The sequence below is a fragment of the Strigops habroptila genome, chromosome 5, assembly GCF_004027225.2.
Source record: "Strigops habroptila isolate Jane chromosome 5, bStrHab1.2.pri, whole genome shotgun sequence".
Lineage (NCBI taxonomy): Eukaryota > Metazoa > Chordata > Aves > Psittaciformes > Psittacidae > Strigops > Strigops habroptila.
The window spans coordinates 17786781-17812306 of record NC_044281.2 but is presented as its reverse complement, the minus strand read 5'-3'; the positions used below and the strand labels follow the sequence as shown (position 1 = coordinate 17812306).

At 40.7% G+C, this 25526-nt stretch overlaps 1 long non-coding RNA gene across 1 annotated transcript in view; it reads left to right on the top strand.

Moving 5' to 3' along the window:
* The first annotated feature begins 2121 nt into the window (after positions 1 to 2121).
* LOC115608968 overlaps positions 2122 to 25526 on the top strand; it is a 59653-nt gene continuing 36248 nt past the window's right edge. The window contains exon 1 of the long non-coding RNA XR_003991700.1: positions 2122 to 2559. This is a non-coding gene — a long non-coding RNA (uncharacterized LOC115608968). The remainder of the gene's footprint in view (positions 2560 to 25526) is intronic.

Sequence of the window (25526 nt, the reverse complement as noted above, 5' to 3'; positions counted from 1 at the left end):
TAGGAGCTAGCATTATTGTACCATTTGAAATATTCTCTGTTCTCATCAAATGATTCCCTCTGTAATTGATGTCATAAAGAATATCTGTGTTAAGCTGTCTTCATTTCCACAGTTTTCAATCCTTATGATGATCAATTATTTATATACAGACTAGATGAAAGGCAAGATTGTAATGACTCCAAGAGATTTAAGAGTGATATAATAAATCTTGAAAGCAGAACTCCAGTGGGTGATGGTAACAAAAGCCAGTACTGGACGATCTTATTTTACTATTTTTAGAAGTTCCCTTTCACTCCACTCCCCAAAAAAGATCACCAGAACAGCACTTCCTCCTGGAGTCCTTCTCTTCTTGTGCTAGCAATAGAGCTTCTGCTTCAACATGAGATCCCTGCCACCCTCACCCTCTCCGCCTTGTTCTTCCTTTAAAAAGAAAAAAGTGCATGTTTGTTGCCATCCTTATCAGCCCAATCAATTTGGTTGCCAGGATGTCCTCACTGAGTGGCAGGGGAAAGTCCTTGATCTAATTTTTTAAGAAGTGCTTCTGTACAAAGTACATTAGCACATCTTTATCACACTAATGATGACTCAGGGCTTCAAAGTTTACATTTGTATCCAAACTTTCCAAAAACATCTGGTTGTCTTTGGTTCAAGGCCACAATAAACATAAGCATTGTCACCAGTCAGTACCCATGTTATATGTAACTTAAAAAGGACATACACTTCTTCATATGACTCTCATCAGTCTTGAAAAAGAAATCTGGCAAAAATACCAATGACTTAGATAAATCAAAGATTTGAACCCATGCTTCCATCTGCCTCCTTTTATTCCACAATTCTCTAAAGAAAAGATTCAACAGCTAACAGTCACCAGTCTATTTTCTGTGATCACATTGAGCCATCAGATATGTTTAAGCATGTGGGTTCTGGCTTGCTTCCAAGTGTAGCTTCCAGCCATGTTTAGGGACATATATCCCTATTAATTGTTCAAACAAAGAAACCTACACCAAAGGATATCCTTTGGATTTCTCCCAAAATACAATACATTGTCCTAGTCTTACATGTCTTCATGCTTGCAGTAATTCTTTGTAGTAACTTGAACACATGCATTAGGTGTTACAATATATAGTATATTTATATGTTGCAACACTGACCAGTAATTTGGGCAACTGTAAAGAATTTGATTTTCAGATTTGCTCTGAACCCCAAGCTCAGTTAGAAGGTCTTCGGTTGGAACAACAAGAACAAAGGATCAATAATTTTTCTGAGTCAAGGCCAAAAAATGTGGTTAAATATAGGGCAAATTCCAAAGACTTTAAGCAATACAAAAAAATCTCATTCACATTTTATCTCAACAAGCACTTCAGAATTGTTACTTATATTAAAAAGATGTACAGTAGTTACACATTGCAGTGTGATCTTACAGTTTTAGATTGTATTAAAGAAGGTGTTTCCTACAGTGGTAGACAAATGATGTGATTAAAAGATTACATATTCTAGGACCAAGTTTTGCAGTAAAAAATGTCTGTTTTCCTCAATTAAGACTCACAAAATATGGTCCTAATTGATTTGTATGACAATAAACGTGGTCATGGTTACAATTAGTGCCAAAGTCTTTTGCCAATTTATTTCTCTTTCTCTCCTTCGGGATTTCTCCTTTTCATAATACACTTGCAAGAAACAATAACTCTTCAAAATGTCTGCATGGAGTTAATTCTAAACGATAAAGCAATCCAGTGCAGAAAGCAGCTAAGATTGAGCTTATGTCAACAGGTAGAATTTACAGTCCCACAAAAAGAAATGTTTAACAGTCAACTATTTAGCTGCAATAAATTAGACTTTCACTGTGTTCTTCTTATCACTGCAATCTATAGATGAAAAGCAGTATATGGTAGCTAATTATTAATTTTATTTATTACCGCAGGCAGGATTTTCTAGTAGTACTCTGTTCCTTAATGTGAAACTAGGGATCAGAACTTTATGATGACCTGAAGCTGATTTCTTAACAGTTTCGATTTCCTGCTCTTCATAGTTACCATAAATCTTGTTTTCCTCCTCAAAACTTCAGATGTTTCTAACTTCTTATCTATCAGCCTCTAAAGTGCTTCCAGACTCCCACAAATGTTTCAGCAGACTCTGCAGGCTTGCCTGCCACTCTGCTAAATGTCAGGCCATATATCTCTTTTGGGGCAGTTCCCCTCTGAAGAAGCCATACCATCCCAAAAAACACATAAGCAGGAAGGACCCAGAGGCACCCCAGTCTCGGCTGTATTTAAAGTCTGAACTCATGCTGTCATCCTAACTTGCCTAGCATACAAACTGATTGGAGAAGACCGTGCTTAAGATCACCAGACTAAAGCAAGAGACAAACTTCAGCAATTCTTCTGTGTGTCTGCAATCTCAAGGTCAGGCAAGGCTATAGCCCACATCCTCCAGCAACTATTCTATAACACTTTGCAATGGCATCATTGATCTCAATGTGGCTACATGAAACCCAGATCCTGGACCATATCGTGCTTTATTGAAAACTTTGATTGCAGAGATGTCATCACATCGGCATTGGTAAGTTTCCAGCCTTAAACCTGGTTGTCTTAAAACAGGAGGGTGGGGACTGGGGAAGGACAGCATGGACACTGGAGAGAAGGGTGGTGAGGAAGGAAAAGGAATTTGCAAATGCGTGCTTCATCACAGTTTAAGCATTTGAGAACTGGAATAAAAATGAAGTATTTTGCTCTTGCCCCATCTATGTTCTTTACAAATCACAGCCACCAGAACAAATTAATAGAACAGATGTTTTTCTGTTCAAATCTGACTTTACCACTTGGTTGGATGCCCTTGGAAGTGTTCTCAAGGAGCAAAACCAGGACTTCTTCCCAGCTCTACTGTGGGCTGTCAGGAATTGTGACACTTCTAGGGAAAGCATGGGGCAAAGCCAGAAGCAAAGGAAAGAGGATTTACAATGCTTACATAGCTGTTAGAATTGCCTCTGTAATACAAAATGCTAACAGCAGTACAGCTCAGCAAAGCCATTCTTTTGCCCAAAAGTAATCTCTAAAAGAAAGCCACGTAATAAAGGATATCCTGGTACTGAAAAACAAGCAGCGTAACATGGAAGGACAGTGTGGTATGGAATAAGAAATCTTGTATGACACACTGGCTCCTCATGTGAAAAATGGTCTAAGATGCCATTTATTACTTTGGTCTGCAGTTCTTAAAGAATACAAAGTGAATATACAAAAGGCTTCTCTCCTTCGATAGCATTATCCTTTCAAGTGTGGCAGAATGTTTGATTAATGCCTAGCAACTAAGGGATAAGGTGTTGCATTTCTGTTGCATGAAATGTGAAATGACACAGGACTCATTGTCATGTTTCCTGATGGTGCTTTCATGTTCAATTTTGTTGGGTTTTAAGCTGTTTTGCTTCTGCTGTTTGCATGGGCTCATGTGAATAGTTCAGGATTTGGGTCATGTGGCTTTGGTCACATGCAGCAGAGTTGATAGCATTTTATACATTCTTCTATAAATAGGTGCTGAGAATATCCTGCCCCACGGCTGTATTTGACTGCTAGATGCAGCATTCGCAGATGAAACTCCCTTGTGTGAAGCAGAGCTGAATGTTTACAGATGTGTTCGACAGAGCTAGCTTTTCTGCTGAGAACTCTTTCCAAATCATGTTTCTCTTACTAAAATGCAGGAGAGTTCATAAAATGGGAATCTATGTTTGATGGGAAACATGCTGCTAAGAAATAGTATGTTCATGTTGTGAAACATAGGAAATAAAAATGTGAAGAGCAGTTGTATGATGTCATTGTAGACTGTATTTCTCTAATTTTGTGGAGGTAAACAAATCAGCTGCAACCCTGTTTATTCAACTTTACCCATATCTAGGACACCCTGTCTCAGCTGGATGTTTCACTAGGTGCAAGAATAACTGACTATTTTCCTCAAGAAAAACTGTGTGCTCTGTTATGGGCTTTTAAATTATTCTTTTATTTTTTTGAGTGACAATTCTGTTCTACCTTCTGCACTGCCTGCAACTACCAGGGCTTTCTTCTCTCTGCCCCATTTGCAATCTCAGGCAATGGGAGTCTGATGGGAAGTACAGGAATGAAACCGCGTTCTCAGGATTCCTTCTTTCCCCACACACCCTAACATAGCTTTTCACTGCCAATGTAATGTGTTGCCCTGACAGTTATAAAATTACCCTTCTAATTCCGAGTATTTTTCCAGACAGATGCTGCTAGGTCGCTTTGTTATATTTTGGATGCATTCTTCTTACTATTTACTAATTCACATTTCTAAAGGGCGAGGCTTGCCTAGGATCAGCAAAAGGCAGACAACCCTACATCTGCTCTCAAGCACCCCCCTCCATTGCTGTTGATTGTTGCATGTTGCTCCCTCTTTCCTCCTCTCCTAACTCTTCTCAACAAATGCCTCAACATTTTTGTCCACTTTGCCAAGTCCCTCAAATATCTGCTTCCTCCACCCCTGCTCTTGTGTTCAAGAATGTCTCTGGCAAAAGCCTGTGACCAGAATGACTTTCCCCACCAGAAACCTGTTCTTCCCTCTTTTGGACTCGCCCCAGCAGAACACCTCTCCCACCACAAATAAGCCTCCGGACTGCAGTTTCTAGGGACCTCAATTCAGATCATCTTTGCCTTTTTCTACTTCCCTTTTCACTTCACAGTATCCGAAAAGAAATTTGACAGAGCATGACTCGGTCTTCCTTTTACCCGTTTGCCTTTGGAGATTACCCAAGTCTCTTCCATACAGTCTCTACTGCAGATGAACAAGTTTCTCAGCTGTTTTCCTCCAGTCAGTCCATGGCCACCTCCCGAACTTCCCCCTCAGGCTCCAAAACACAGCAGAAACACAACAACTGACTTCTTTCATCTCTAAGATCATTGTGCGTTGTCAATACCATTACATAGAGGTGTTTTTTTGGGTTTGTTTTTTCCTTTTTTTTTTTTTTTTTTAATACCGCTTCCAGCTAAGATCCTCTCTAGCACAACTTTCCTCTTCACATTTCAATAAAGATGATGTCATTAGAGTTTCAAGTGATGGCTTCCTAGATGAGTCTCATGGCCACTTACTCCATTTTCATTCCCTTTACGCATCATTATTCTTAACACCCTCCAGTGCATATGTTCAAATAAATATTTACCTCCTCATACACCTAACTTCATTGACATCATCATACCCCAACTGCCTTATTTCTTGAACTGACCCTTTAGAAGGTCTCTCCTTTTTTTCCTCCATTTTTCTGTGGGACTTCTGCTCTGTACCACATCAAAATTAACTTATCCTTTAACATACTTCAGCCTCTTTTCAAAACTTAAGACTTGTTTGACTCCCCATGTTCATGGAATGAGTCTTTACTGGCATCAGTGAAACCTAATGGATATGTGGCCACCAGCTATAGCTCAGCATAGTTTCAGTATGCTCTTTCTTCTTCCTCTATTTTAAACACTTCCCACTATCTCTTGATTTCAGTCACAGTGGACTACCCTACACAAGTACTAGCCTCTACATGTCATAAACTTGAGATGATTCTCTTTGCCTTGACCTCTCTAGTCTTCACATTCAGACTGGGTCTAATTTTCACAGCTGAAACTGCCCATAGCGCTCATCATTTTGCAGCTCGGCTGAAAACCTTTCTTCATGTAACTGAAGTAGCTTTGCCTCACTCTAAACCCAAGCAAGTCACAAAGAATCTTCTTCTAGCTTCAGCTCTGGGGCTTCTCTCTGAGTACCTCTTGAGTTGCTGCTCCTGCCTCACTGTATTTTCTTCTTTTTCTTCCCATGGAACAAATACAGCACTCATTTGATCTCTGAGAGGCTTAAAACATCGAGACTAAAACAGCCATGGGGAAAAAAAAATTCAAACCAAAAATTACTCACCTCCCTCCTTTTCCCCTAAATTGGGCAGAGCTCTTGCAATAGGCAGGAAGGGGTAAAATAGCTTGGGAGACCAAGGCAGCTGGTCTCATCAGACAACCACACCCAGCTGTTTTATATATGGGACAGGAAGAGGAAATTAGAAGCTGGAGTAGGAGGATAATTCCCTGTTCAGAAGCTTAATGTGAAAAGACTGTTGTATTAAAGGCCATATTTATTTGTACTACAGAAAGATTTGAACAAATAGGAAATATCCCCACTGTTGCCGGAAAAAAGGGGGAAAGCATTTTTATTTATTTTTCCTGTGGCTTGTATATTCTTATCTTTACTATGACACTTTTGCTTTGAGTATATTTTACCAGGATGCCAAAAATTGAAACTAGTTTTTTGGATTTACCTTTCTAGTTTTTTGCGTAGTTTTTACATGTTTTTGCTTTACACAGTGATTTGTCATAAACTACAAGTTATGAAAATTATTATCTTCTCTAATTTCTATGACAGTTTTAGTCTTGACTGTGCCAATTTAAATAATCCTTCCAACTGAAACTTTACCCACAGGATCACATAGCATGCTTGGTGTCCAAAACACTTGTATTAAATTTCTATGTCCTATCAAACAGCTGGTTTGGACTACCAAAAGGTCACTGGAGCAAGCAGCTACTTCCCTCTTTCGGTTTGTAAAGCATTTTTGGAAAATACTGTAGCTAGATTGAACTTTTAAACTCAGTCAGTAACAGAAGAAGCAACAAGAAGGAAATACCTCTTCTCCCCCTGCTCCTACTCTGTGAACAATGTATCAATTTCTCTGTTCTGGTGGTCACTTTGTTAATACCTAGCTAAATTCCCTAGTTCATAACAAGACGCCTCCTCTCATAAGGAAAAAGAGGAATACTGAGTCTCCTGTCTTTCTACAGTTTTTGATTACATCATTTTTTCACTAGGCATAGTTTGTATTACAAGCTATACACCGTTTAGCATTGCCAATCTTGTCAGAATCTGCAGAACTGCTATAAGATGAAGCAAATTCATTTCTAAACCTCATTACATTCTATAACTTCATTCTTATGTTTCCTTTCACAAATAAAAACATACAGTCCATGATACATTTTCTATGAGTCAATGAAGACTAATGGAATCATACTTTACACGTGTGAAATGAGAACTTAGTCAAAAATGAATATGGAAATTAGTACAATGTATTTACAAATTTACCATGATAGCACTAAAAATTACAGCAATACAAAAAAAGTGCATAGTGGCTGCAGATCTATTTCATGGACTCATAGTTTCCCTTTTTATCATAGAATATAACTTTTAAAAATGTTTGAAAAGTTTAAGTTCTTACATTTAGTTTCTAAACTCTTGTAAAATATGTCTGCTGCATAATGGGAAAGTTTTACGCCAAGATCATTTGGCGTACGTGAGAAACAGACATCAGCATTTTTACCTGGTTCTCATAATCATTATCTGTTCAGCAGGTGTATGGTGCTGTATTTTTTTCTTTGCATTTTGTCATCCTTAAAGCTCAGTGTGAAAAAACCCCACAATAAATTATTGCTGTTATACATCTCAAGTTTTTTGATAGGGAATGCTGTTAGAATGTCTTCTGTTCACGACATTCATGGAATGGAGTTTTCTTCACTTGCACGTGCCATCTGTAATGATGATGCTTCTTTCAAGTTTGGGAATAGCAAACAGAAGTATGAGTGGTTCTGTGTGATCTAGTTGTCTAGAGAAGCCACTTGCTGCAATCACCTCACAGCAGCTGCACACCAGCTGAGTTTTGATGGTGTTCCACCTTCTATAGGAAGATTCAGGCATATAGTAAATTCCCAGATTTAATTTAAACCTGTCTTGAAGCAAAATGAGCCTTGTGCTTGCAATCCAAATCCTGTCAGTGCCATATATTGTTACTTACAGCTATGACAATGCTATTTTTTACTAGGATTTTTTTTTATTATTATTATTATTATTTTTACTTTTGACAACATCACTGCAGTTCCAATGAAATGCATTACTTCCAAGTGTTTGGCATCCCTGGAGTATAAATGGAGTATATGAGCTGCAAATGAGGTTTTCCTCACATACATAGGATTGACTTCTGTGAGTAACCCTACTGAAATCACTTGATTGACTTGCTTTTTAAGAAGTCTGGCGGCTTACATACATAGTAGAATCTTATATGAAATATTCTTCAGATTATTTATCTTTGATGAATACATATTGAATATGGGAGGAGGAAGCAAAATGTTTACACTCATTTTAGTGATAGCTGCTAATTATGATATGATATTGAAATAGATATTTGCATTTATTTGTACGTACTTAAATATGAAAACTTAAAATCCGAACCAATGTTCCTAAGTATGTCTTTAAGGACCACCTAGTGGACAACCTTTGTACGGCAGTTTTATACAATACTACCTCTGCAGCATGACACACTCCTCTTTGGGAAAAAAATCTATGAATCTGTATAGAGGTGTAAAGGACAGGGGAAGAAATGCACTCAGTTACAGCTTTGTTGCGAACTTCCAATAATATTTATCTTCTCTGGATAAATGTCAGTGTAGAAAGAAAATTTCTTTGCCCAAATAGATATATTAACAAAATTAGTATGTTGAATTTGTGTTGTTGCTTGTCTTACGCAGAAAAACACTGGAATAGATGGGCTGTTCAATGAAAAATGTAGAAAACTGGTTTTCTACTAGATATATGTGTAAAATTCAGTAAAATACCTACATAGTTCTAACAGAACCTGCATTCCATGCAACCACATGTTGTATCTTCAGTCTCCAAAACAGAGTAAATTGTAAAGTGGAAGCAAACAGCATCTATATTAAAAACTAATGATGTAAAAAATGTCTTCAGTAATAATAATCTAAAATGTGAGTAACCTCAGACATGCTGCCTTCCTCCATTATGGAAATTTAAAAATATATTTTCTTGATTCAACTATATTCCACATAATTAGCAATACATATCCACCCTATTACATAAAGCATACCTTGTCATGTGCAATGTGGAGCTATTGCCTATGTTATAAAGAATAAAGATGTATTTGTTTGTCTTTGTAGCAGTATTTCCTCAATTTATCTTCATTCAGATTTGTTAAATATTCATTTATTCATTGCAGAATCGTGCATATTTCCTTATTCTGCACTCAGACAAAGTGTTAATAAGGGACCTTAACTACAAACCGTATTTTTCTGTCATTTGGTTGTTTCTAAATATACCAGGAAGCACTTGAATTTACACTAAATACACCAGAAAGCACAGCTTGATGGAGGTATTTTTTTCTCTTGCCCTTTCTATCATTGACACAAACCAGCATATTTTGTAAAATTGTAGAAAAGGGTTGATGTTTTGTGCTACTTATTCTGCTGTCTTACAGGTTCTGGAAATAAGGCCATTACTGTGTAGCAGGAATGTAAATGGATTTTTACATAGCATTCTCTATGGCATTAAATTGTTGTTTCTCATTATTCGTTATAAACTGAATCCTTCCTATCTCAGGGACCCTCTCTATACCCTTTTTATGGCCCAGGGCCAACTATTCAGGGAAAGTTTTTGTGCTCAAGGGTAATCTGGTGTCATGGAAATTCCCATGGCCCAAGTAACTTCAGTGGAACATTCTACTTGCTGGAGACACAGAAGACAGAGCGGAAAAGAAAGAAGTGCCCATTAGGTTTGAAGTTCAAATGTGAGTGGAAAATACACGCTTTAGCAGCTACCTCTTTGTAGAAGCTGAAGTGGGCCAGTTCTAGCTGGCTAGTGGCAATTTACAATTTGAACATGTTTGCTAATGAAAGGAAAAGCTTTCCAAAAATTAATGTAAAAGGGGGGTAAGGTCAGAACTGAGCCACAAACACATCTCATCAGATTTTAGACATAGTAATGATTCATATTACAATCGTGGTACTCCTCTGCTGTCTTAGATATGGCCACAGTCCTTTAAGGAGGTCTCTTGGCCTGAGTGCTGTTTTCATGCCACATAAACAGGACTAATCAGAGTTACTGATTAATCTGAACCCCCAGTAACGGGAGGGAGGGAATGGCCCAGCCTATTTGAACCCTTCACTACAGTGGACCGGGATGACATCTGGGACCTCTTGCCACCTGCCACTTGTGAACTTCTCCATGAGTTCATCATCTCCCCTTTGCCCATGTGGTCTTTGTTCAATGAAGATTTGGGTAGGTCGCTCCGAGGATAAGGGAGGTTGAGCAGCTGCATTCCTAGAGGCTGGATTTTACCTGTAGGATTAGAAAAGGATGTGTCACACTCTAAATATTGGAAAAAAAAATCTTCAAAACAATACATAGAATGCATTCCCACTCACTTGAAACAGAGCTACTAGATGACAACCAGGAAATGAAAACAATTATAAATAGCCCAGAGTAGCTGCACTGAACACAAACTGAATGAAGTGGAAAAACAAGCAAGCAACATAGCTCATGTAAAGTCTACTTGATGCTGAAAAGGTTTCTGTTTGAATGAGCTACAATTGCTTCAGGTATATGGGTGATGCCAAGATCCTTTTAGTCCTTAATATACATGAAGTTATCGGGAGGGGATTAGAAAGTTAGGTGTGAAGTGGCTTAAAAAATTTCCCTGGTTTCCAGAGCCTGAGTTATTCTGAAGCCTCTGCTAAGTCTGCAAAGTTACTGTAGCCATGCAGAGGGCTGTCTAAATTGCACAGGTCCCAACCCAGTCATTGCAGGGGCCAGGACACTGCTTGGACGCCACAGCACCTCCACCCAGAACCCCTGCTCCTCAGCACACATACTGTGTACTGGAGTTCAGATCTCTGCAAAGCTTATTCCACATTCTCTACATCAAAGGAATCCTTTTGCTGCAGAACTGGGACTTTTATGACTCCTTTCTGCTACATTAAAGGGACTGGATTGAGGATCTTCACCATTTGTGCAAAAGACTTCCTTCTTCTCTGCTTACTTGGGGTTAAACAAACAACTTATTTTTATACGGCCCTCAAAACCAGCTTGAAAGCACCAGAAAATCAGCTGCAGCAAGCTATGTTCTGCTACCAGCAGCAAAACAGAGGAAGACTTCAACATCTGTGATTTTATTTAGAACAACTGTGCCTGGGACAATTGCTACAACTCCTGGTTGACAGGCAAAGAAATCTCACTTGGCTGTTCAAACTCAGTTCAGCAGCCTGAAAGGATTGGTAAGTGTGATCATCTGACGGTCACCCATATAAAAGAGGTTTGCAGCTCTAATGGAGATTCTCTTTGGTAAAGACTGCTGTCACCAGGACATCTTACTGGCTGTGTTAGCAGAAGACAGCATCTCTGACGCAGGTTTTTTGGTTTCGGGGGTTTTCTTGGTTCAGGATGGACAGACACGCCTTCGGTGAATACTCACACTGCTGCTGTTGTCATGTTTTATTTATTCATCTATGGATAAATTCACAAATTACGTTGGAATTAACACTTGTAAGAAAGAGAACAACTTCCTCATGAACTCAAATCTAATCTGGCTAGTAGAGAAAGAGTTACACATTCTTGAGGGTGGGGATTGGCTTCAATATGCCCAATTTTGCAGTAGTTGCAAGATGCTCTTTTGTTCTTTATGTCTTTATTGATGTTAGGCCATGATACGAACTGTGCACAGCAGGTTTTGGGACCCTGACACTTTTCCTATAGCAGGGTTTAGAATTCGTAAAAACAAGATTAGTAAAGCTGTTAAATGTGGTGGATTAGCTGAAACATAAAAATGAAAGAAAACCATTGTATTCATTAATTCTTTTGGTACTCGTTTGATGCTTTCTCCAAGACCTGTTGTTGCTATCTGTCCTTTCTGATTCAGGTGCAGCAGCAGACACACTCAGTCTAGGTAAAAACCACCTTTACGAAAGGTCAGCAGGCTGGTGGCCACCAACTCCATCTTAACAGGTTGTTTGGTTTGTTTTATAAAGACGTTTTCAACTTGAGGACATTCTAGGTAAATTCTAGCTGGAACTGGCAAAGTTAATTCTTTTAATGACCATGACAAGTGCATGGGTAAAAACCATGAGGGATGATTTATGCCTGTTTAGAAATGCTTGTTGTTACACACTTGTCAGCTATTTGCTGTCAGAGTAGACCAGAGTGTGTGTGCTTCTGTGTGTGTATGAGGACGAAAACCAAACAAAACACAACTGGCTCCCAATCTGTCCCTGCTGCTACTGTAAGATGTCTTCTCATAGACTGCCAATGCTTCTTGCATCCGTGCAATGATGCTGTAGATGGTGTTGATGAACGTAGGTTTGTCATTTGAACTGCAAAATGTTAAAGGTGAATTCACACAGCAGTTTGCTGTGATGAGAAGAGTTCCAAAGGTCCCCTCAGTCCAAACAGGATTCGCGGTGCTCTTCAAATGTGTCATTTTATCAGGGAGATACATGACACCTTTCCCTGTAAACTCAGGTGAAGAGCCATAGTCAGCTCTTAGAAAGTTAATGGGCAAAGGAGGAAAGGAGACAGGCAGAAGAACATGTTCTTGTTTATATTGTAGTAACAAACTGCCACTGATACCTTCTACAATTTGCTAAGGCATCATAGACCAGAAGCCCTGTGGTATCTGGCTGGTGACAGCTGTGGCTGTGTAAAGACCTACCAGGGCATGAATGAAGGGCTGCATTCTGCTCCCCTCCACCTCAGTTTTGGAAGGAGGAAGGGTGTAAAATCCAAGGACATCTCCCATTCCTGCCCTCGTAACTGTGGCAGCATGGAGAGAAAATCTCACAGAGCAAAGGTAAGAGCTTGCCTCTAAAATGCTGCTTGAGCTGAACTATATGCTGTAGCTGTTCTGTCATTTTGAGCAATTCAGAAAGAGACATCTAATTCTTTGACATATCCTCATTCAGGCCGAGTAGTTTTCTCGTAACAGTCAAAAAGCTTGATTCTGTATTGGTTTGCATTGAGTCTACCTTTTTAAATCAACAGCTCATGTCGGTGCAGAATCGGGCCATTTACTTGCCTGCCGCACTGAGCATCTTTCACCTTTGCACGCAGTTGTCATGACAAATCATTCATACTACAAGCTTCTCATCTCCTCATTTCCATTTTTCTTCACTTTGTTTTTTTTTTTTTATTAAGTGCTCAGAATACCCCTGCACACACAAGTGGTTGCAAGCAGCAGTGCCGTAGGGATCCATCTAAATGTGTTCTGCTGCTAAACAGCAGCCCTAACCAGAAAGGCCCCTTCACTATACTACGGGGATATTCCCGACCAGGGCTTGCCAAGCATGACACATAGTTGTGTGACAAACCTGCCCCTGCGTTGCTGCAGGCACTGTCCTTGCCTCCCCTTCAGTGGAGGGTGACTGGCAGAGGAATGTCACCCTGTCACTCGGGACTGCCCTGGGGATGGGCGACCAGGCAATGCCATCAAATGCGTTCACGAATTGCATAGCCTAAACTCATCTCCAGGGACCAAATTAGAGGAAGGTGTAAGTTACATGATGAAGAACGGCTTTCAATGGGACCTTCCCACGAAGGGACCAGGAAAGGGTGTAAATTTCCCCAGCTACGACTCCGCTCTAAATCCAGCTCCAGGTTTGCGAGAGAGACAAACCCCAAAAGCACCTGCTGGGCATTTACACCTCACAGCACCTCCTCATGTCCTCCCGATTCTGAATGTCAGGCAGCTCAGCGTGCTCCAACGTTTCTACAGCAGCCAGATCTGTCTTCATCTGCTATTTCTCGGACAAGCCCTTGTTCAGCATTCTTATCACTTTTCTGTCCCTGATTTGATTTTCCCTTTGCCCCCAAATTCAATTTTCCAGCAAATTATCCCAGCTGCTCGCGAAGCCTCCCCTGAGCACAGGCAGCAGGCTGCGTTCCTTTGTGGCACCCGCTGCTCGCCGCGCCCGCACAGACCCAGCCACCGCCGCCCGCCTCCTCCCTCCACGAGGGCCTCCCGCCTGCCCCTCCGTGACGCTGCTGCCGTGCGGGGATTCCCGGCAACCGACAAAGGGGCGGCGGTGCCGGCGGCCCCTCCCGAGGGCCAGAGCCGCGCTTGGTACCGCCCCGTCCCCCCTCACATGGGACGGGCCGTGACGGGACCCAGCGACACAAGATGGCGGCGGGCACTCGCGCACAGCGCCGCCTCGCCTTTTGTGGTGGTGTCGTCGTCCCTCCACCCCATCCCCGGCCCGCGCCGCCGCCCGGCAACAGCGACACCCAGCGGCGCCTCGGCGCGCTGCGGGGCCGGCCGCCGCGCTCCCCCCCCTCCCCTTGGTCCCGCCCCTACTCTTTGTCATGGCTGTGACGTCAGAAGGAGGCCCACCCTCCCGGTTGTTACGGTCTATGACGTCAGAGGATACCGGCCGCGCGCCACGTGTGTGCCTTACTCCCTTGGCACGGATTTCCCCGCGCTTCCGCCGTGGGAAATTTTGCCGGTGGGGCCGGTCGGGGCTGGCACCGGTTGCTGGTTCCCTCCCGTTCCTGCCCCGTGCTGGGCGGAGGAGGCCACAAGCGCTTTGTGGCTCCCAGCCTTCCACTCACCGGCTTGCAGAACATCCCCCTTCGGGCTCCGGGGAGCAGAAGAGGATCCGAGATGAAAGGGAGTGTGGAGAGGATGGACAGTGCTGACTTACCTGAGAGCCATCGGGGATTGCCCCTGGGTGCGGTGGGAGAGTGGGGGTGACAAGTGGGAAAGCAGCTCGTGCTTTTGAGCAGCTGGCATTTAAGCGGTTAGCGTGACTCGCAGCAGTCATCTACCAAGAGTCAGATGCCCGACTCTTACGAAAGAGGAGCAACAGATTTGTCCCTGTGTCACAGAGCACTGCAGAAGGTCTCATCCACTGCAAACAAAAATACGTTTACAGTTGGATATTTCTAAGAATAAACCTCCTTATGATCTAGACAAAACCATGGTATTTGTTGAACCTTCCAATTAGCTGTTTATTTATGTAACAAAAAACTCCACTGAAATTATGCATGAAAAAATAACAAGACCTGCTGTATTTAAATCAAACACTAGCTTCATATACATAATGACCTTTATATCCCAAACATACCATTTTGCATAAACGGAATACCTGCAGGGGCCCTGAAGCAGGGTACGCTACAGGTTTGTGTTACACGTGTGACTGACCCTATTTGCATAATATGCAAGAAAAATCATTGTTTTTCATGCATAACAAAGAGCAGTGCTGTAATAGCAGTTGACACAATGGATCAGGTCAGGGATGACAACCAGCAAATGCTGATGGTCTGCAGAAAGGATGGAGAGGATATGTGGAAGAAAATGAAGGGATTACTTATACATCAATTACTGTAAAGAACACAATTCCTGCAATTGCTAGCAAGCTCAAAATCCTCGTGAAGTTCAATACCGGCTCTCACCCTTACTCTGGGAGGAGGTGGATTTGAGAACACCGAGTGTAACTGAGGAGTTTGCTTTGCTACGCCATCCTCATTTTCTACAAGTCTCCTGTGCCTAATAATGCAGCTAGTCTTGGTTTCAGTTTTCCGTAGGAAAAAATATCCTCAGGTGACAGCGCCATGGATGCTCTGGAACTCACTTGTTCTAAATAGGAATCTGACTCTGGGTGCTTTTCAACAAGCTTTTCATTAATCTGGCACCATTTCCTACCAAAGTATTAGGGTGGGAACTGTTCCATTGGCAAGATTATGTCTAAGTCTATATTTAACTGCAAACCACTTTAAATAATGTGGCTGTCAGTTATAGTTATGTCAGTTGCATCACAACTAATTCAGCGCTTTTGACACATACACTCATCTGTAACATCTTCTCTTTGGGCTAACTCAAGAAGAAAGAAAAACAGCGTAGCATAGGGTGTATATTTTTTTTCCAGCCTACATAAGCCAATACCTAATTAGCTTTTGAGGAATTGTTGCTTTCTGAGATTTTGCTTGATTTAGTTTGATTTTGGCACATGTGATGAGTCTTAGATTTTCCCCAGTGTCACTTTTCATTTTCAGGCAGCGCAGGACATCTTCAGTCCTTCTCACAGATTCATCCATACCTAATTAGCCTTCCCATGTTCTTCTCAGTAATTTTGTTCAATACAGGAGAAAACATCTGTCTAATACCTTTAAACAAAATCCCAGATAAATTTCTCCTTTATACTGGCAACAGGTGCTGGGAATATGCACCACCAGCCACCACCTTGTGCTAAAAACCAGCTGTACATTTCCACTGACACTCAGGGTAAATGGGGAAAGATAAATATGTACCACTGAGCCCTGCCTTATTGGAAATGTAGGTAATAACTAATGAACTGGAAAAGGTGCAATTCGTCACCATGCTATGGAAAGTATCCTGAGATTTTTCTTAAACTGTTTATGTCCTTTGTTTTTTCGGTCACAATGTTTTCCTGAGGAAGTCACAGAATTGACATACTTTTACCCACTAATAGACTTTTATCCACTTCCTTTGGTTTTACTGTTACTGTGAATAATTTAGATTCCTGTACTGCCTTGGTCTGTGCATCACTGTCCAACCTGAAGAAGCACATACTGCCTTTCTGTCTGGTAAATGCTTTTATTGCCATCAGCTGCAACACTGTCTACTGTTCTGCTGAAGAGTTCACTTGAACTTTCAGATTTTGTCTCCCTGTGCATGCCCTGACGACCATCGTCATGCACATTTTTCCCCCTGGGTTGGCAACTCCCTTGCTGCCTGTGTCAGAACAATTATTCCTGTAAGATTGCCTTTGGACAAGGTGGTTTTGGGTTTTTAGTTTTTTTTTCCTTCATCACAAATTATAATTACTCACCAAACAAAATGATTCTTGTACTGTTTCATTGAGCTTTTTGTTCCAATTCACAATCCCTAAGCCTTACCAGTGGCCCACCCCAAACGGCTCTATCGCAAGTCGTCACAAACATTTGCAAGAAACTCTTTTGTCATTCCCCTTGGAAGAATACACAGTCCAAAGGGAACAAGTTTTCCCTCCCAGCTAGGGCTAGGACCCATATGATATAGGAAGGCCTCTGGCATATGTTTGGTTTTTGCAGTGCCCAGCTCTCTCCAGGCAGCATCCCGAGTTGAGGAACAAAAGTGGACCCGTGACATGGCACTAAAGAGTGAACTTCCAGAACTTCAGCATGGGATGCAGGATAGGGGTTAACGGAGGGAGGTTATGGAGGCCATCGCTACACATGGTGAATCCATGACTATTTTTTCTAACTCTTTCTTCTGACAATGTCAGTGTGAAAGACTGTAGCTGTATCTTGGTCACTCAGTGGGGTCTGTAGTCATCACAGTCTCTCTGTGTGGTTTGTAATTATCTGTCTTCAGCTAGAGTTAAAGGAAAGCTGTTAAGAGTATAGAAAACTCAGAGCAAGATATGAAACCAGCTTGTCTTCCTTTTATTTGCAGGTAGAATTCTCTGTCAGTGAATCTGCATATGGGAGAGGCTGAACACTTTCTTAATTCCCTTTTACTCTTGTAATCATGATTATTCAAGCCCAGATAACAATGGTCTTCACACACCTTGGTGTCATTGGGAGTAAGGTACTCATTGCCATTAGAAGATCGAGGTGTGACACTGAGTGGCATTTGCTGCAGCCTCGCTCTGTTCAGTCTGCTTCATCCTTCGTGTTGACACTAATAGTGTTTAGTCCTAGGTAACTGGCATTAGCTTTTAAAAAACTATTTTAGTACTATGAGACTTGAGTGTCTAGACGCTACTGTAACTTATAATAATATAAAATGGTGATACATTTGAGTGTTTGAATTACAGGAATTATTTCAGAACAGTAGGACAGAAATGGTCCTCTTCTCAGCCCTTCCAGCTTCTTGAAACTGGTTGTCTTATCTTGCTTTTCTTGGTACACAATAACTGCTATTTGCATCTAATATATTATAAGCACATGTTGAGTAATAGACCATCAAGCTTTTGCAGCTTCTATTTTCAGTTACATTGTGTACTGCTGCTGAATAAGAAATGCAATTGCTGAAATTTCTTTTCAATGGTATGTTGATTAAAAGCTGCTTGAGTTTAAAATTTCCAACCGTCTAAAATCAAAACCCTTCACAGGCTTCATATCCCTGGCCAGCCATAGAATTTATTTTCCTACAGTGTATAAATAATGGATTTTTCTGTTTACATGTATCCATCATCAAACTAGGTTGAATTCTCAATTGGCAGTGTGAATTGTCTTGCAGTGAAGCTAACTAGCTGGAACTAATTTTGAAATGGGTATAGTGTGTAATTATGGAAACCTAGTGTACAGGGATGGATCCACCTGAATTAGTCATATCTGATGTAGAAAAACATGAACAAAAATGACACTGAAAACATAGCTGCCTGGTTGTAAACTAAATCCATTTTTGTTCAGTGATTTAAATCCCTTAGCAAGTGTTACTGTTGAATATGTTTCACAGTAGCTTTTTCAGTGAATGCTTTAAGCATAACCACTGGCCACAGTTATGGATAATCTTGCCTCTGGAGAGGGGGAAAAGATGTCCACAGAAACTGCAAAACAATTAAACTTCCTGGTTTTAAAATTTACTTTGCTGTTAAATTTTTTATGTTTCTGGTACCAGGGTGGTTCAGAAATGATCTGGTTAAACCATTCACAGCTGGCCTGGTGGCTGCAGAGAGTTCCTGAAAATAGGTGTATTTCAAGCTGAGCAGCACACAGGCAGGTGACCAGCAAGGTTGAAAGACATAGCAGGAAAAAAGAAAGTAGCAATGTTGATTCCCGTGATGGAAAGTTTTTGGTAGAAGGGAAGCTGCCAGCAGAAGGATTCAGCAAGGATGAACTGAGCAGGTGAAGTGTTGGAAGGAAATTGGTGGAAGACATAGAAGGAAGTATGAAGGGAGAGATAATTCAAGGGGATTAACACAGATACTTGCCAGTTGTGCTAGAGTTTGAGGATATCTGAACTAGAGAGGGACTGGGGGATGGGATGGAGCCTTTGAACACAGAGAAATTTATGGACCTCTGAAAGCAGAGATAAAGATAAGGCCTTTCAGAGATGGCTGAAGATGAAAGACTCACAATTAATCTAGCTTTGAGAGATGTATCTAGCTACGGGAGCTGCAAGATTCAAAACTTAAGTTGCTGCTGCATGACACATGTTATGGGGTTGTGACTCCCTGGATATAACACCCTGTGGCTGGATGAAGGAGAATTCCAGTTACCTTCCAGCTCCATGCCTTGCTAAGCTTGTATCACTTCTCTGGTGTTATTAGTCAACCATGATCTTCCTGACATAACCACAATAGTCGGGCTTTGCTATACAGTTATTTTTTTTCACCTTAAAAAGAAGGAAGATTCACTTGCATCTAATATTTATCTTGAATGTAGTTCATCATAACCCAACTGAGTCACTGAAAGTCTCTGTGGATGTCAGACTGCTGATTTGTTGTCTGCATGCAGTGGTAAGACAGGTGCTGAGACTTTCACCACAACCCTCATGTAATAAAAGTAATTCTCTAATAGCAGCTATTGTTTATTTTGGTTTGATGAATGCCAAGGTAGCAAACAGCACAGGGAGAAACACAAGTAAGAATGTAGCATCTTTACAAGTGCAGTCATTTCTCCTATATCCAATTCACCTCCTTGAAGAAAAGGGAGTTTTAGACTGCACTCAGCTCACCTAAGCTGGGGTGGATTGGAGAGGTCACTGAGTCCAGACTTTTGCAGTTGTGGGCACATACGTTTCCTAACGGATTTTTCAAGTCTGTGTTTAAAAGCCACAAGTAAAAGCTCCGTGTCCCTTCCACTTGGGAAATTATTCCACATATAATTCATGTTCAAGAAGCATTTCTTGATACTCAGAACATGTTTTTGCTTCCCAGTCACTCTCTGAGCTCCTTGCTGTTCCCTATGGATCCTTCTGAAAAATGCCTTTCCTTCACTGGTGGTCTTCTTCAAATATTTGTAGGCTGTTATCATGTCCCCCATTAATCATTTCCTAGCCAAGCGATTTATATATTTAACTCTTCTAATCTCTTCTCATAAATCAGTCCTCCAAGTCTTTGGATCATGTTTGGTGCTCTTCTCTGAACTCCGTAATTTGTCAGTATCCAGAAATGCATATAATATTCCAGATGGAGCTGTACCAGCACTATACAGAAAGTGGCTATTTCTTCTTCTCTCAGTGATGTGATACTCTTTACTCTGTCCAGTATTGTACTGGCCTTTTCACACCATATCATGTTGCCAATTCATGTCATTTAGCATGAGCTATCTCCCTTCGATCTCTTTCATCATTATTGCATCCCAGATTTCTCCTTCCTGTTATTCCTTCTCAGATGCTCTTCCAGCCTGCATTTTTTTTCGAAGGTGAATGTCATTTAGCTATTTTTCTTTCCATGGTTCTATCTTCTCTAGGAAATTCTCTGTTATTTTCTCCGTACACTGATCTTTCTGTCTTTCATACTTGTATCTGTGAGTCTCATCAAAGTGCTGTGCACTTTTTTTTCCAGACCATTAATAAAGAAGTTCAACAAAGGCTGTTCCTAGCAGTCATCCACATGGTAGCCAGGAGACACTTCCCACCACCTTGTTACATTGCAGCTTATTTCCTGTAATTTCATTACTTCAGCAACTTGAAAGACACGTGGAAATGGCCAAGCCAATGTGAATTTCTTCTTCAGCTAAGATCCTGTGAGATACAACATCATACCTCTATTAAAGCTCATCTGCGCTTGCGATAGTTCCCTGTCCTTGCTAAAGGCTCTGTACCTAAGGCTTACTGCAATCACAAGTGACTGTTAGGAACAGAAAGTGGATTTACCAGAGAGTGGCTGCCTGCAGTACCCTTGCTGTTGTTAAAGTTGGTAATGTTAAGCTTTTCCTCTGCTCTAATTTTTCAGTTATTTGGTTTATGCACAGCGGACATGAAGGAGTTTAGGTAATTCTTTAAAGTCCTGTAGGATGCAGATTGCCCAACTTTTTCAATTTGTTCACATTTCCCTAATGTGTTTCCTTACGCGTCCTTTCTCAATTGTTGCAGTGTCTTTCACAAGATCCCTCCCTCTCAGTGCTCCAGGCATTTCTTGGTTTTTCCCACTGAGGAAATACTTGAAAAGGAACTTGGTGTCAGAGCCATTTTGGAGTCTTTTATTTATTCTTCTCATGTGTGAAAGGATCTGTTCTCACTAGCATTTCTTTTCTTCAAAGAATACTTATAAAAACTCTTGAAAGAGTCAAGGTCAATCTCCTTGAACTCTTTCGCTAACACAAAGTTCTGCAATATGTTTTTTTCAGTTGATTTGGGAGGGTTAGAGGTTTTAGGGAGGGGTATCTTTTGGTTTGGGGATTGTTTTTTAGGTGTGTTTATATTTAACTTGCAATTCTTGATTGACCAAATAGTCAGAAGAGAATATACATATATTTTTTAATATATAAAGCTCCACCATCTCTGCAAGGAAAATGAAATCTTCATTGTCAACAAACTTTTGCACCATATCTTGATTCTAGTCTTGCTGTCCTGAAGCATTGGTGAACTTACACTGTTTGATATAAGCATAACTGACCTGGATTTCTTATGCTAGACCCCAAAAGTGTATTAGAGTATATCTAGCGTTTCTTAATTTTATCATTTCCATGTACAATTACAGTTAGTGATCTCCAGAAAAAGATGAAATAGAGTGATTTTACATCCTTTAAATTATACAACTAAAAAAATAATTAGAAATGTAACCTTGGATGACAGTAACTTCTTCAAATAATTGATGAGAGAAGGAGCAGAACATGATAGCTATCAGAAATGAGTCTTGGCTCTCAACACAAAAAGGAAGTAAGAAACACAGTGAAAGACCAAATTATGTCTCATATTGACTCTGTGACACTTCTTTCAGTTTGAAGGTTTTGGGAAGTGATAAGTAATCAGCATAGCTGTCTGGGGGAATAGAGAGCTATTACATCCTCTCATTAAAGATGAGGAAGCAAAGGGGTGACAGGGAGGCAAATCAACCATATGTCACGAACCAGACCTATAGCAAGGTACTATTAAAAAGAATCTCTTCATTATTCTGTTTTAAAATAACAACCACAGGAAAGCACTATGAAATGTTTCATTGTTAGGAGAAAGGCATTGAGGTCTGATCTAATAATTCTTTCACATTTCTAATACTTGCCATGTTCAGTTATATTCCAGGATAGCGCAAATTTTTGAGATGCTGGCCAGTTCTATCAACATCTAAGTTTATTTTATTTGGGGTATTTTTACAGTGACTAATTTGATTACAGGTAGGGGTCACTTTCAGAAAAGAAGTTCCTCTGGAATATGCTATAATGATTGTCTGTAGTTCCCTTAGATATGCTAGCAGTGCACTGTAGATGGGGTTAATTGACAGAAGCATTGTTTCACCCCACTGTATGTTGTTCTTTTTCCATACTGCTGGATGCAGCTAAAGTTCCATACTGCCTATGCAAAGTCTGCTATTGATTTCAGTGTGCTATGATTCTATCATGCTTATGCTGAATGGACTGAAAGCAACATGTACTTATTCTGCATGTGTCAAATGATGTCCTGCTACAACCTTGTGCCTTACACATGAATCTTGTGAAAGAAATGAATAAAAAAGGCAAAAAGTACCACATTAAGAAGGCCAGGTGTCTGGCTTTCGTTTGATTCTATCCTTTTAAACAGAGGAATGTCTAATTTTATATGGAATGCAGAAAATGTCAATGTTGAGTTAGAAACAGGATAATAATAAAAAAAGTATTTTTGGCTTACTCAGAGATGAGGAGGAAAGAGATGTCAATTAATAGTATTGGCTGTTGAGAGTCTACATGTAATGAACAGCTAGTTTAAGTCATATTGTTAGAAAATAGATGACTTCCTTATAAACCTTTATCATAGTTGGCATCATTTCTTGAATTGAAAAGAAACAAAAGAGACTGATCTGGCATGAAGCCTATACTACATTTTACCTTTGATGGAGATCTCTTCAGATGTAAGTTTTAGGCAGACTCATGGGTTATATTGCAGCAAACTTCCATCTTTATTGCTTGTTGTGAATGCGGGTTTTATGGAAAACAGGACTGCCAAGCCAACAGCTTTGTGCACTTATTAAAATTTAAAGTTGATTTTGTTTTTTCCTAAGCTGGAACTAGCTCAGTATTGTTTCCGCACTGTGTGCAAGCGCAAGAAATGAAATCACCTGGAAAGTAGTGTGCATTTGGGTGACTAACAGCAAATGTGTGTGGTCTGAAGATGAAGCAGTCAACATTTAAGTGTTGGTTGTTTTGCCTGCTGCCTTCACTCAAAATAGGTGTTGTGTGGGGCTCCTTCTCTCTTCCCTTGCACAGCTGCTCAGGACATGCTGTTGGTGCATTGTGGAGGCATAAAGGTTTAATGCCTCCCAGTTGTGAATTGCTCAAACCTCGCGGCTGGTCAGTGCCAGCAGCAGTATTTCAGACTGACCCTTGCTCTGTGCTGGGATGGGTCTGTGGGCACTGGGAGCATTTGGGGTGAAAGCGAGGGGGTTCTGCCTGACCCCAGCCCAGCAGAATGGCTCTCCCGCATGAAGGTGTCTCCAAGCTGCTTTTGTAGGTCTAGGGTGGCTCTTCTGCTGGTCTTTGTACGGTTGAACCTGATTTTTCTGAATTTATTGTTAGAAAAACCATTCTGTCACTTGAATCTTGTTCTTTGTGCTTTCTGATGTTTATTCATTACACTGGAGAGGAATGTGGTTATATTAACATTTGATTATCTCTTGTGTTTTGGTTCCACTGTTGCATTTCTGTAGCCAGTGTTTTCCTTTTTTGGGCTGAAAAGCTCTTCCCCATGTTCTGCGGCCCTGGTCCCTAGCTGTGTGCACAGTAACCCCTGGCAACACCCGCACCTCGGCACAAACACGATGGATGGATGGCAGCTCCTCGCGTATGTGTGCACATCTCTGGCGCCCACCAGGCTGTGGACATCACCCTGGGTGGCTGCAGTGCCTCAGCACACTCCTCTGATTGCTGCCAGCCAGAGCCCTTAACCCCAGCCGGTTATTGTTCGTTAGCAGCAGTGCAGCTAACGAGGTTGCCGTGAACTTCTTCATGGTTTACAGCATGTGTGATTTTCAGACTCATCCATCACTGGGTTTAGTTTGTTTCAGCGGGTTTTGCTGACATCAATAGAGACAGAATGAGGTCAGCCCTGAATTCTTCTGAAAATGTCCTCTTAGGAATTTGTTTTTCCCCAGTAAACCAGTAAATAAATAAATCCGGTGCTCTATAGCGATTTAGCTTCTTGGGAAACTTCAGCTCAGCAGTGGTCTGTGACTTCCAGAGAAGACCTGGTTCTGCCCAGTTGTGTTGCTGGGCTGGCAGAGGAGCAGCAAGGTTGGGTCGTCTGTCCAAGGGCTTCACCAGGAGAAGGATGGATCTGGGTTGGATCCAGGCACATCCTGGATCTGCAGATCCCCTTCAGCTAGAAGCGTTATTTTGCGTTTTGTCTCATGCTTCTGCATCCAAAATGCACTGAATAGCAATGCTGGTTTCAAATAATCCTTCTTATAAGGGGAAACAAGGAAAAATGTGGTGTAAGGAAGGATGGGCAGCTATTTCTGTTGTTGTCTGTGCGGAGACAACTAGAATTAATGGAAACCCCTGGGAGCATTTGAACACAAAAGTTGACCCACTGAGTATTTTGCCATCTGCTTTCTTTTGGAAGAAATGTTCCAGAGAAAGTTGGGAAAAAGTCATGAGTGCTTTAGAGCTAGTATTGTGATATTATTTCCTGAAGATTTATTGCCTTTTGATGGCAGTCTTTCAGCAGAAACTCATGAGTAGTTATGTTGTGAAGGAATTAGGAACTTCTGTGGCTTGTCTTTAATTTACAAATCAGCAAGAGTGTATCTCTCTGAGGTGATGTGATCTTGAGTAATTTACATTATATGACATGACAACTTTCTCATACGCACAAATTGCCCTCCAGGAACGTGACAAAATGGCAGTGACTCACATTTAAGTGTTGTATTACACCACAAAATTTAGACCCAACTCAAAAGTTTTTTAGAGTTGTGAGCAGTCCCATTAGAAGAGACCCAAAGCTGAATTCAAATCAAATTGCAGTATCGCCTGTAGCTTCAATTTGTTTGGATATATGATTTCAGTTGGCTCATCTTGTCTTTCAAGACAATTTCAATTTTGATAGCCCTTTTTGTGTTCGATATTTTTTTGTTTAGAAAAACCCTTCACATATTTAAATCCTTCCATATGCCTATGGACTTTTAATATTTGTTCATGTTTAATCATATTTTCTTTTGCTTCAGGAGCTGGATAGTACATTAAGTATGTGTATTTGTGTTGGTTGTCTTCACTCTTATTGCCTAATTAGGAGAATATTTTCCTATTCATGCCTGGGAATAGCAGATTTCTAAAACAATTCCATAGATCTAGACTTACTGTGAGGTTTTATTTTGGAAGGAGTTATTCTCCTGATGAAAATACAACCATCATATCAATTTAATATTCAGTCTAACTCCCTGAATCCTATGTTTATGGCAAATGATCAAGTCAATAAGGCTTTATGACTTTGTCACAGTAGAGTCCTTTCCTCATTCAAGGAATAAATCCCAGGCCACACAGAAACCCATTATGTATTCTTGATATGTAAACCATTCTAGAATAAAATTTAATAACAGTAATGAAACTAAATCAACATGACAAATTTCAAATAGTGCAGTGGAACAATTTTTTAT